The sequence below is a fragment of the Meleagris gallopavo genome, chromosome 3, assembly GCF_000146605.3.
Source record: "Meleagris gallopavo isolate NT-WF06-2002-E0010 breed Aviagen turkey brand Nicholas breeding stock chromosome 3, Turkey_5.1, whole genome shotgun sequence".
Classification (NCBI taxonomy): Eukaryota; Metazoa; Chordata; class Aves; order Galliformes; family Phasianidae; genus Meleagris; species Meleagris gallopavo.
The window spans coordinates 81,566,678-81,576,247 of NC_015013.2; the positions used below are offsets into that span (position 1 = coordinate 81,566,678).

At 38.8% G+C, this 9,570-nt stretch overlaps 1 long non-coding RNA gene across 1 annotated transcript; it reads left to right on the forward strand.

The window, feature by feature from the left end:
- The first annotated feature begins 284 nt into the window (after positions 1 to 284).
- LOC104910447 lies at positions 285 to 7,596 on the forward strand. The gene is made up of 3 exons (XR_002113551.1): positions 285 to 2,269; positions 6,660 to 6,848; positions 7,225 to 7,596. It is a non-coding gene; the product is annotated as an uncharacterized LOC104910447 (long non-coding RNA).
- The last annotated feature ends 1,974 nt before the right edge of the window (positions 7,597 to 9,570 follow it).

Sequence of the window (9,570 nt, forward strand, 5' to 3'; positions counted from 1 at the left end):
CCTGATGCTCTCTTCTTTGCCTGCGCTGCTTCGCTTGCGCTTCTCTGCCTGCGCTGCTTCGCTTGCGCTTCTCTGCCTGCGCTTCTCGCCTGCGCTTCTCTGCCTGCGCTTCTCATCTCAGCGTTGTGGTAAGGCCGATCCACTATCAATTTCACATTCTCTCTCCTTATAAAAATTCTGTTGATACCATATTTAGTAAATTACTTTGTTTTACCTCAGATTGTTGCCACTGTTTTCAATTATTTCGGGGTCCCTTATTTTCTTTTTTCCGGGGGTGCGGATCCGCGGATCCCTCCGCCCTTCTAGTCACGGAACCGGGCCGAACCAGCCCGTAAACCGTTGACAATAATATACTGTCTCAGATGTTTTATAGTGTGACACTATGGAACAGTCTGTTCCTGGCTGGTGGATCTGCATTGGGTTTAGGAGTAACTGCCATCTTACTGGCAGGAGACTTCTGCTTTTTTCCCTTCCCCATCTCCTTTTGTTCCACCCATTTCCCCGTGAAATCTCACCAAGCAATTCACACAGTTCACTGGGCTTTCTGTTTGAAATTTGTCTTTTTCTATCTGTTCTTCTCCTTCCTCAAATTTTCAAAGATTTTGAATGTCCTCTTTTCACGGCCTCTATTACCTGATTCATCTTCCATCTTTCTCTACTCCTTAAAATCAAACTAAGGTAAATCTTTACTCCTATTAACTGCATTTCCCTACAGTTTCCCCAGACTTTTGCTACACTTCAAAACAGCCCACAATCTACTACTTTTCCTTTCCAGTAGCTTAAAAACCCCCACTGACACCAATTGCTGTGTTTAAGATGATTGTCCTGTTCGCTCATAAAAAGGAACATCAGACTGATATTCCAGGTTTGATGGTTTTTGACTTCCTCTGTGAAATCACTCAGAAACTTCTCTCCTATCTTCAGTTGCAGAGCAGCCCAGCTTCCCTCAGACCCTCACTTCCAGGCAACTGGATGCATCAGATAACTTCTCCCTTCTGCCTTCCTTTCAGAGCCATGTGGCAGATGGATTCTCCTGCCACCACAGTTGCCATCCACCTCTCTATATTAGTGGCCCTGAGAAGGAACATCAGAGTTCTTAATCTTGCAGGTCTACAAAGGGAGTGGGCAGATGTCAGGAGCAAGACCTGCTTCCAGATCTCCTCCATCTTCTACAACTGATGCAACTGCAAATGTCTTTTTGTTCCATAAGTTGTTTTTTTTTTCAATTTGCGATAAAAAAGAGGGTACTGGAGGCAGAATACAGCACAGTTCTATAAAATGGACAAGGAGTGATTGTTCACAGTCTCTCAGGAAATAAAATCTTAGAGAGCACCCAATACAATTGTCAGAAAGCTCAGTTTAAGATAGAAATAAAAGAAAGCTTTTTTTTGGTGTGACCTTTCAGTTTCATTGTGGCCAAATAAAATAAATAAATAAATTCCAAAAGTGACTGACACATTCATGGTGGATGGGTGTTTTGGTGACTATTTCATACTGCGCTCTGGATGTAATTTCAGTCTCAGGAAATCTCTAAGCTGTTGATTTTTGGAGCTGGAAGGCAGTAAGAGGAATGTATATGGCTTATTTTTTATATTTTTGTCTCAGTATCTGTTAATAATCAGTGTCAGAGACAGGATACTTGGCTAGACAGACCTTTGATTTGACTGTCTATGACACATTTTTTAATATATACTGGAGCAGCTTTGCCCAGAATTTACAGTCATAGTCTTCTGCTCAGTACGCTGCACTCTTCTATTGCTAGTAGCCAAGAGACAACTTTCTCAATTGTCTTCTTTACCAAAATATGTAGAAGACTCGCACAAGGAGCAGCTCCCCATTGTTGCAAAAGCTGTTCACATGCTTAAACAGGCCTTCAGCAAGCAAGGCAGAAGCTTTCTGATGCTGGGATTTCTAATGTAAAATTTACTTGGAGGAAGAATGTGAATGGGAGATGATCTAAATCACCGGCAATTCGTGATAGAACTCAGTGAGAAAGCTTTGATATCCCATAAATGATGATGATTGATGTCCCATAAATGGGGAAGCTACATTTAATGTCATTGTAGTGAAGAGGGAAGGGTTCTTTGCATTTCAGCTTACTGAAAGCAGCAGCTTTCACTGATGGTGTGATTTCAGTTCATAGGTCAAAATTCAAGCGATGGTGCTTGAACACAAAGCCTACCTACAGCCTGGGAAAAATGACTTCATGTCACCCTCTTCTACAGCTCCGTTAAGTAAAACTAAGGAGGCTTACAACAGCTGATGATCAGTAAGTAATGATACATACAGTGTTCAAAAAGAAAATGAAAACACCATCCTGAATTCACCTTTTTCTAGGGACATATGCAAACTGAAACCTCGGAGCAGGTAAGTGAAATGTTCCCCAGGCACATCCTTTTCCAATCCTGATCTGAAATGTAGAGTGTGAGGAATACAGATCTGCATGGAGCAAAGTCAAAGAAAATAATCCTTAATATCTGGAGGAACCAAGCCATTGTCTTTTGGCATTAGTAGAATAGTACATGAAAAAAATTCAGGCACATTAGCAGAATCAATGTAGACTTTGCTCAGCAATTCTAGCAAATACTGGGGTTCTTTTTTAGTTTTTGTTTGTTTGTTTGTTTGTTTGTTCCCTTGTTCTATTTTGTTTTGTTATCGTCTCTTCTCACTTCCCTGGGGTTGGCTGGTGTGGAAGCTAATGATGCCCTGCACCCATGCACAAGCTCCCTTCTACCTGGCATGATGAATTCTGCTAACAGGTGCAAGGCTGTAAGCAACTGACGCATGGATTCAACTGCCATAAGTCCCATGAAGTAGTAGCATTTGGCAGATCCTATTATTAATGACTCCATGTTTGCCAAAACATAAAATAATAACACTTGCGAGTTAACAAAATTCAAATCATGTGAAGATTTTCCTGCATTCTGTCCAAAAGGCTCTTGTAAGAGGCTGATTCATATGATACCATTTGTATCCCAAGAGAGAGGGAAGATAACTTTCCCACTCTTCCACTGTGGGAAACAGAACCCAAATCTGCAGTTTTCGTCCACTTAGCGCTTACAGACAGACACTAACTTCTTTCAAAAAGAGTTTCTCTTAACTGTGCTCATTGCTACTTTCTAAAAAAGCAATTGTCCCTGATAGAATTCCAGCTATACTGATTGATTTGAGAAACAGGAACAATTTTCCTTGCTGCCTCTGAGCCATGGGGCTTGAAGCTCCCTGTGGATTAATGTGTGAAACACAGTCTCTGGCACTGTGGTTTTCTTCTGAGGAGTTGCAAATACATACAGAGCGAGCATTCCCCCAGGGCATGACAATGGCAAGATCTCAAAGCATTCATTGATAATCCAATAACTCTTACAGCACCTTTCAGTGCTGTACAGCATTCTTACAGAAATTTACAATCTTTCCTCCCCTAATGTCATGAGCATCTGGTTAATAATGAGGACTTTTCAGGACTGTTTTTGCTTTTATCACGTTAGAAGGAGACAATGGTGCCCTCATGCAGGTGTCATTTTTGCTGTCACTTTGTTTACTTTCAGTGAGGGATGTAAGAACCTTTTCCCCCCGTGGTTACTGACAAATGTCAGTAATTTCTTGCTCAGAAATCTCCACATGTGACTCCAGAGGAGGCAGAAGGAAAACTTTACAATCCCCACAGTCATCCCCTACTTGTACTTTGGTGCTTTCCTGTAGAGAAGGGATCCCAGTGAGACCTGTTGTGTTTGGGATGGTTTGTGCCAGTACCAAGGCACATGGCTGTGTCCTCCTACTTGGGAAAGTAGGAGGAATTTCATCACTTAATTTCCAGGGCTCCCTCAGCTCCTCATCTCCCTGGTAGTACCGACCATTTCCAGGACTGGGATAGAAAAATCTAGTTTGCCTGCAGCACCCCACAGACTGGAGGTGTTTTTATGGGGCTGATTTAAAGCTATTATTTCTTGAGAAATGTCTGGTTGAAAACAGGGATGCAAACATGTTCTGTGAAAAGGGTTGTTTAAATTTTCTTCAGTTCTTTTTCTTCCAGTCTGTGCACCACTGCAGATGATTGTGGAATGCCCCATTCCAATGACAGCATCCCATTGCCTCATCACTGTTCTTTCTTCTGTTTTTCTTGTTTCTTGAGCAATTTTCCTGCGCTATCCTGCAAAACAGATACCATCTCTTCGCTGACATATAAAAAGTCTTTCAGTGAAGTCATCATTTCTCTGTCCAGGCTGGGAACAGTCTGCACCTTTTTACAGAGAGAATGGAGGAAAGCTGGGAGGAAAAGAAAGGCATCAGTTGGTTAACAGATTAGAGGCGTAAAAAATACATTTTAAACTAGCCAATGATGCTATGTATGTCTGGAATCCAAGAGAGCAACCAACAAGGCAACCTGTCCAGTTACAAGCTGTGCCTTTGATGGCCCTTTCCATTTCCCTTTGCGTTTCCATTTCCGTTTCCGTTTCCCTTTCCCTTTCTCTCCCCTTCCCTCTCCTTCTCTTCCCTTTCTTATTTCCTTCTCTTCCTTTCCCTCTTCCCTTTTCCTTTCCTGTCTTTTCCTTTCCTTTCCTTTTTCCTCTTCTCTCCTTTCATCTCCCTTTTCTCCAAATGCACCCATACACTAAAAGAAGCAATGTGCTGCATGTAAAAAGAAATATACATTGAAGTGACTAATGGAGCTTATGTCGATGTGATAATGGGAGTCACACCCCGACTTCCATATGCTTCTTTTCTTTCTTTTGGTTTTTTTTTCTTCTCTGGAGAATATGATTTCAGTTTTTATCAAATGTGTGGTTAAGATCTTCCAGTTTCAAGGAAATGTTTATTTCAGAATTGGATCTGCTATGACATTACTCAGTTTCTAAATATTGTGTTTTGTTTTTGTTTTTTTTTCCCAGAGATCACCTGTAATTTCCAAGTATATATTTTACTTCAGAGAGGAAAATACAGATTGACCACTTTCTAAGTGCTCTTTTTAAAACAGTTTTCCAGAGTGAATTTTGTAGGGCTATGTTTTCAGTCAAATTTTTAAAAAATAGATGATTAAATCCACACATTTAGATGTATTTAAATAACATGGAAGAATGATTTATGAACTTCCTCTTTCCACATACACACCAAAAAAAAAAATTAAATTAACGTAGCAGAGTCCTTTGGGATTCTGAAGTCACTCTTTTTCCTCATCTAGGTCATTAGTACATACTCATTTCCTTGTGAAGTGAAAATATCTTTTTGTGAGAAAATCACAACTCTCACAGTTTCTGGCTACAGAATGAGAGTTGATCTGTATTGATTGATACTTTTCCTTCTGCTCCTTCTTCTCGAGTTAACTGTTTAGTGGGAGTAGGGAGGTGGAAAGCAGAAAAAGATTTCTAGCATTGCAAAAAGATCAACATGAAATTAACATTCAAACTGAGCTGCAGTACCAAAATGTTATTTAATATTGAAAATCAGGTTCATTTTTCAAGCCCATTTAGCTTATGCATATTTTTTCCTTTGATTAGAAAGAGAATTAAACTAAAAAACTGTGTGGTTGTTTTTTTTGTTTGTTTTGTTTTCTGTTTTTAGTAGAATCTTCATGATTGTCTGTCACTATTTCCCTATCTTTATGACTGATGCCGATGGTTTTATGTCTTTCTCTACTGAAGAAGTGAGCATGTTGAAACAGCCATCCAGTTCTACATACAACATCATAAATATATTCAATTTATTTTAGAAAGTGCCACAGATGCTTTTATTACTATACAAGCCAAATTTTCCTAATTAATCTTTCATCACTGTAAATGGGGGAAATTTCACAGTTTTATGTCTGTAATTCCGATCTGCATGTAAAATCAAACATTTAGAAGACATCAGTTGAAGCACTTACAATGAAAAACAATTTAGGGATGTGCATTTTAGCTTACAATTACAGAGATTTATTGTATTTTTGTACATAAAAGAAATTACTTCTATACTTTGTATGTAAAGATGGAATTCAGTCACTTTACTCTGTAAGGTGCTGAAGTGCATCCTTTATTTTGATTTTTTTTATAAATAAGAAAAGACTTAAAAGATATCTGAGTTTAAATACATGAAAATGTAACCTTGTCTGGTTCATACTCCATTATTTTTCCGTCCTTTTTTGATTTGATTTTTTTTTTTCCTAGAGCCATGAGAAAGTGAATTCTTTCCAGGAATTTGTCTTTAATTTGCTAACTCAAATCCTAGTAAGTCCCCTGCTAACCGGGCAGTGTTTATCTTGAGTCTGCTGTCTAAAACAAATGGCGTTGATCAGAAGTGGAGACTATAGAAGGACAGTAGATAGATGCTGGGGGTGACCTCCCTTGCTAGGGATCTAAGGTTTAATTTGGAAGTATTACAATTCTTTGGGATGTTTATTCTGAAGTACAAGAAAGGAGACTGAAGCCCATACTTCCTTGGCACAGGGACAACATGATACTATTTTTGGCTCAATCTCTTCCTGCTGTTTTGACCCTGGCTGTCATAGCCACACCAGTTTAGACAGCATGAGAGAAGGGTGTTGCTTCCCTGTGTTTGTCCTGCCTGATGTTCTTGTGTGAGGTTGAAACAGTTGATGCAGGGGAAAGCTTTGAGCTTCAGTTTTCATGGTAAATGCTTTAAGGATCGAGGCCATTATAGAAGAGGCAGTGTTTCTCCTTTCCTTTCAGACACAGGGCTCTACCAAGTTGGTGCTGCCAAGACACAGCTGGCTTTTCCAGAAGACTCCTACTGGACTGGAACCCCCAAGAACATGGGTAGAAGAACAACCAAAGGGTTGCAGGCATGACAGAGGAACCAAAATGCTCAGTTCAGAAGGGATGGCAGAAGACCAGGCTACCAATCACTGGAAGCACCCTGTAAGCTTTACTAGAGGTATCAGTGGCTGTGGCCCTTTGTATCTATTGCATCTTTAGGTGTAGTTTCAGATCCAGGCATCACAGTTCTGCCTCTTTCTCTCTTAAAGCATCTCCATTTGCTACTTTGACTTGCTAGATTTAGCCATGTACGTATGCATACATACAGGTACTGCCTTTGCACTAAGCTTCTTGAAGCAAAAGGGGCTGGCTGTCCTGAAAAAAAATCATTTTAATGCATGGGTTATTCCTTGGGATGTTTCTAAGCAGGTCTTTCAGTTAAGTATAAACATACTCTTGGTCAAGTGATGGAATCAGATGTTTAATCAGTTCCATAAAAAATATTATCTGGCTAATTCTTGTCATTGGGAATTAACAGGTTGACTTCTGCCAGGAGCTGCACAGAAAGAGAACTCCATAAAACAGGATGAGACAGGACAGAAGTTTCTGCAAAACTGGGCTTGTGTCCAAAATGGCTTAGTAAAAATGGCTATTTTTTTTTTTGCTCCAAACCTGTACTAACTAAAATTTCATTTCTATTTGTATGTCATACTGAAAAGAATTCAACGTGCTTCAAGGATTTAAAGGACATTTGTATTTTATGCAGAATGCTCAATATTTCTTATGGGAGGTGATAAATTCTTCCTTTCTCCTGTAGATTTGTGAACAAAATGGAGAAGAATCTATCCTGTTGCCAGAGTAATCTGTTTTTGTGTTTTGTTTTGTTGTTTTTTGTTGTTTTTTTTCTTTTTAAAAATAATTTATAAGTTATATTAAAATTATTAGCTTCGTTTAAAACCATGGGTTTGTTTTCTATTCTTCAATGCAAGTTCTCTAGTGGGAAGGATAGGTAATGAGTTGCAAGATATTTGTCTGAAGCAACACTGAAACTACACATACATTCACCAGCATCTGTGTAGTTTTGCACGCCATCACTTCAGTGTGAATTTTGGGTGTTGACCAAGTGGTTTCACCCCCTTTTTTAATTGAAAAGGAAATTAATTGCTGGCGAGGACTGGGTATCTCAAAGAATATTTGAAACCAATAGAATGTTCCAATGATTGTGCAATGGGAATGAGGAATAGCTGACCTTATTGCACAAGGTTTTTTGGAACATATATGGCAATTCTTTAGAAGGGCACATATCTTAGGCAGTTATTCTCTTCCCACATGGTTTTATCCTTCAGGGCTATAAGGCATCATTTACAAAAGCAAATCCAAGTGACTTAAAAAGAATCCAAACAGAAAAACTCTTTAAGTTTGGATATGAGACAGTCTTTTGATCATAGGAAATGGCTCCTTCAAAGCCCATTGCTCCTTTTAATTATCAGATATTTAGTCATCTAATTCCTTGTGGTCATATAGAGAACACAAAAGGATCTTTTGTAACTGTCTCCTTCAAGTTTTTTTTTTTTTTTTCCGTGCATTCCTGAGAGTAAAGCTTGGTATGAATTCTGCTTATTATAAGAATACTATAGAACTAATGTGTCACAGACTACCAAGGCTACACATCTCCACTGTGGCCTTGGCAGATCTTTCTGGCCTAGGAATAACTTTGACTTGGCAATCCTAGATACTAAGGTAATTTCAGGATAGTATAGTTTTTTAGGACAGTATAATAGAAAGCAAATGAACTTTCAAATTTTAGTAAAGGAAAACTAATAACCTAGATTATTTGATGTGATATTGTAAATCACCTGAAACACACACACACACACAAAAACCAACCTTGAGAGTAGGTAGGAATTACTGGGTAAACAAAGAATTAGTTGGAAATTGAGCACATGAGGAGAAGAAAGGAAAATGAAGATAGAAGAGGGCTTCCACCACTCTCCAGGAAGTCAAGTACAGATATACTCCTAGCTGTTTGGAATAGATTACTGATATAGCTGTAGTAATCTGCACTTCTCTGATACAGCTGAGAACAGAGTATAATCCTACTTGATTTAAACAATAAAAAGTTTGTACAGTTTGCATTCAGCTTGGTCTTTTCAGGAACTGCCAATCCTTAGTTTGCTGTATTTCCTTCATGCATGTCTGATGTGAACAGACAACACATCCTAAGAAGATCATAATGTTATCAATTTCCTTACACCACCACCACCATAGGCATGATATGTCAGGAAACTGCCTTAAGAAGACACCTGGTTTATACCTGGTTCATGACATGAAGTTTCAGGTTTGGTCCCTGGCTTCTGTTCAAGTATGGAGATATTCAGGTTTTTGTATCCACAGCTGTTCCTAGTGATTTGAAGATAAAAGCAGAATTTTACAATATATTCTAAAAATATTCTATAATATATTTTACAATAGCAGAATACTGAATGGGGGAACAGAGCAAAGAAAGTATCAATTTACAGTACCATCTTTACAAGTGATTTATGAAGGCTTAAAGTCACATTGCTTGTGACTGACTCACAGTCTTGACTAATATTATTGACTCCAAGAAGCATACAGACTTTATCAGTCTCACAAGTAAATTGTACAAATATCATAAGGTTAATTTAGTGTCTCCCATTTTGCGTATTTAAACTAAGTTACTACAGGAACTACCAATGTACTGATGATGCTTGAGATCAGTAATTGTAACCTAAATGTTTTTTAGTTTACAGATAAGGGTGTGGTGCAGAACCATGTCAGAGGCCTTGCACAAGTTCAGGTAGATGACATCAGTTGCCCTTCCTTTGTCCACAATGCCATCACTCGATCACAAGAAGAAGTCCAC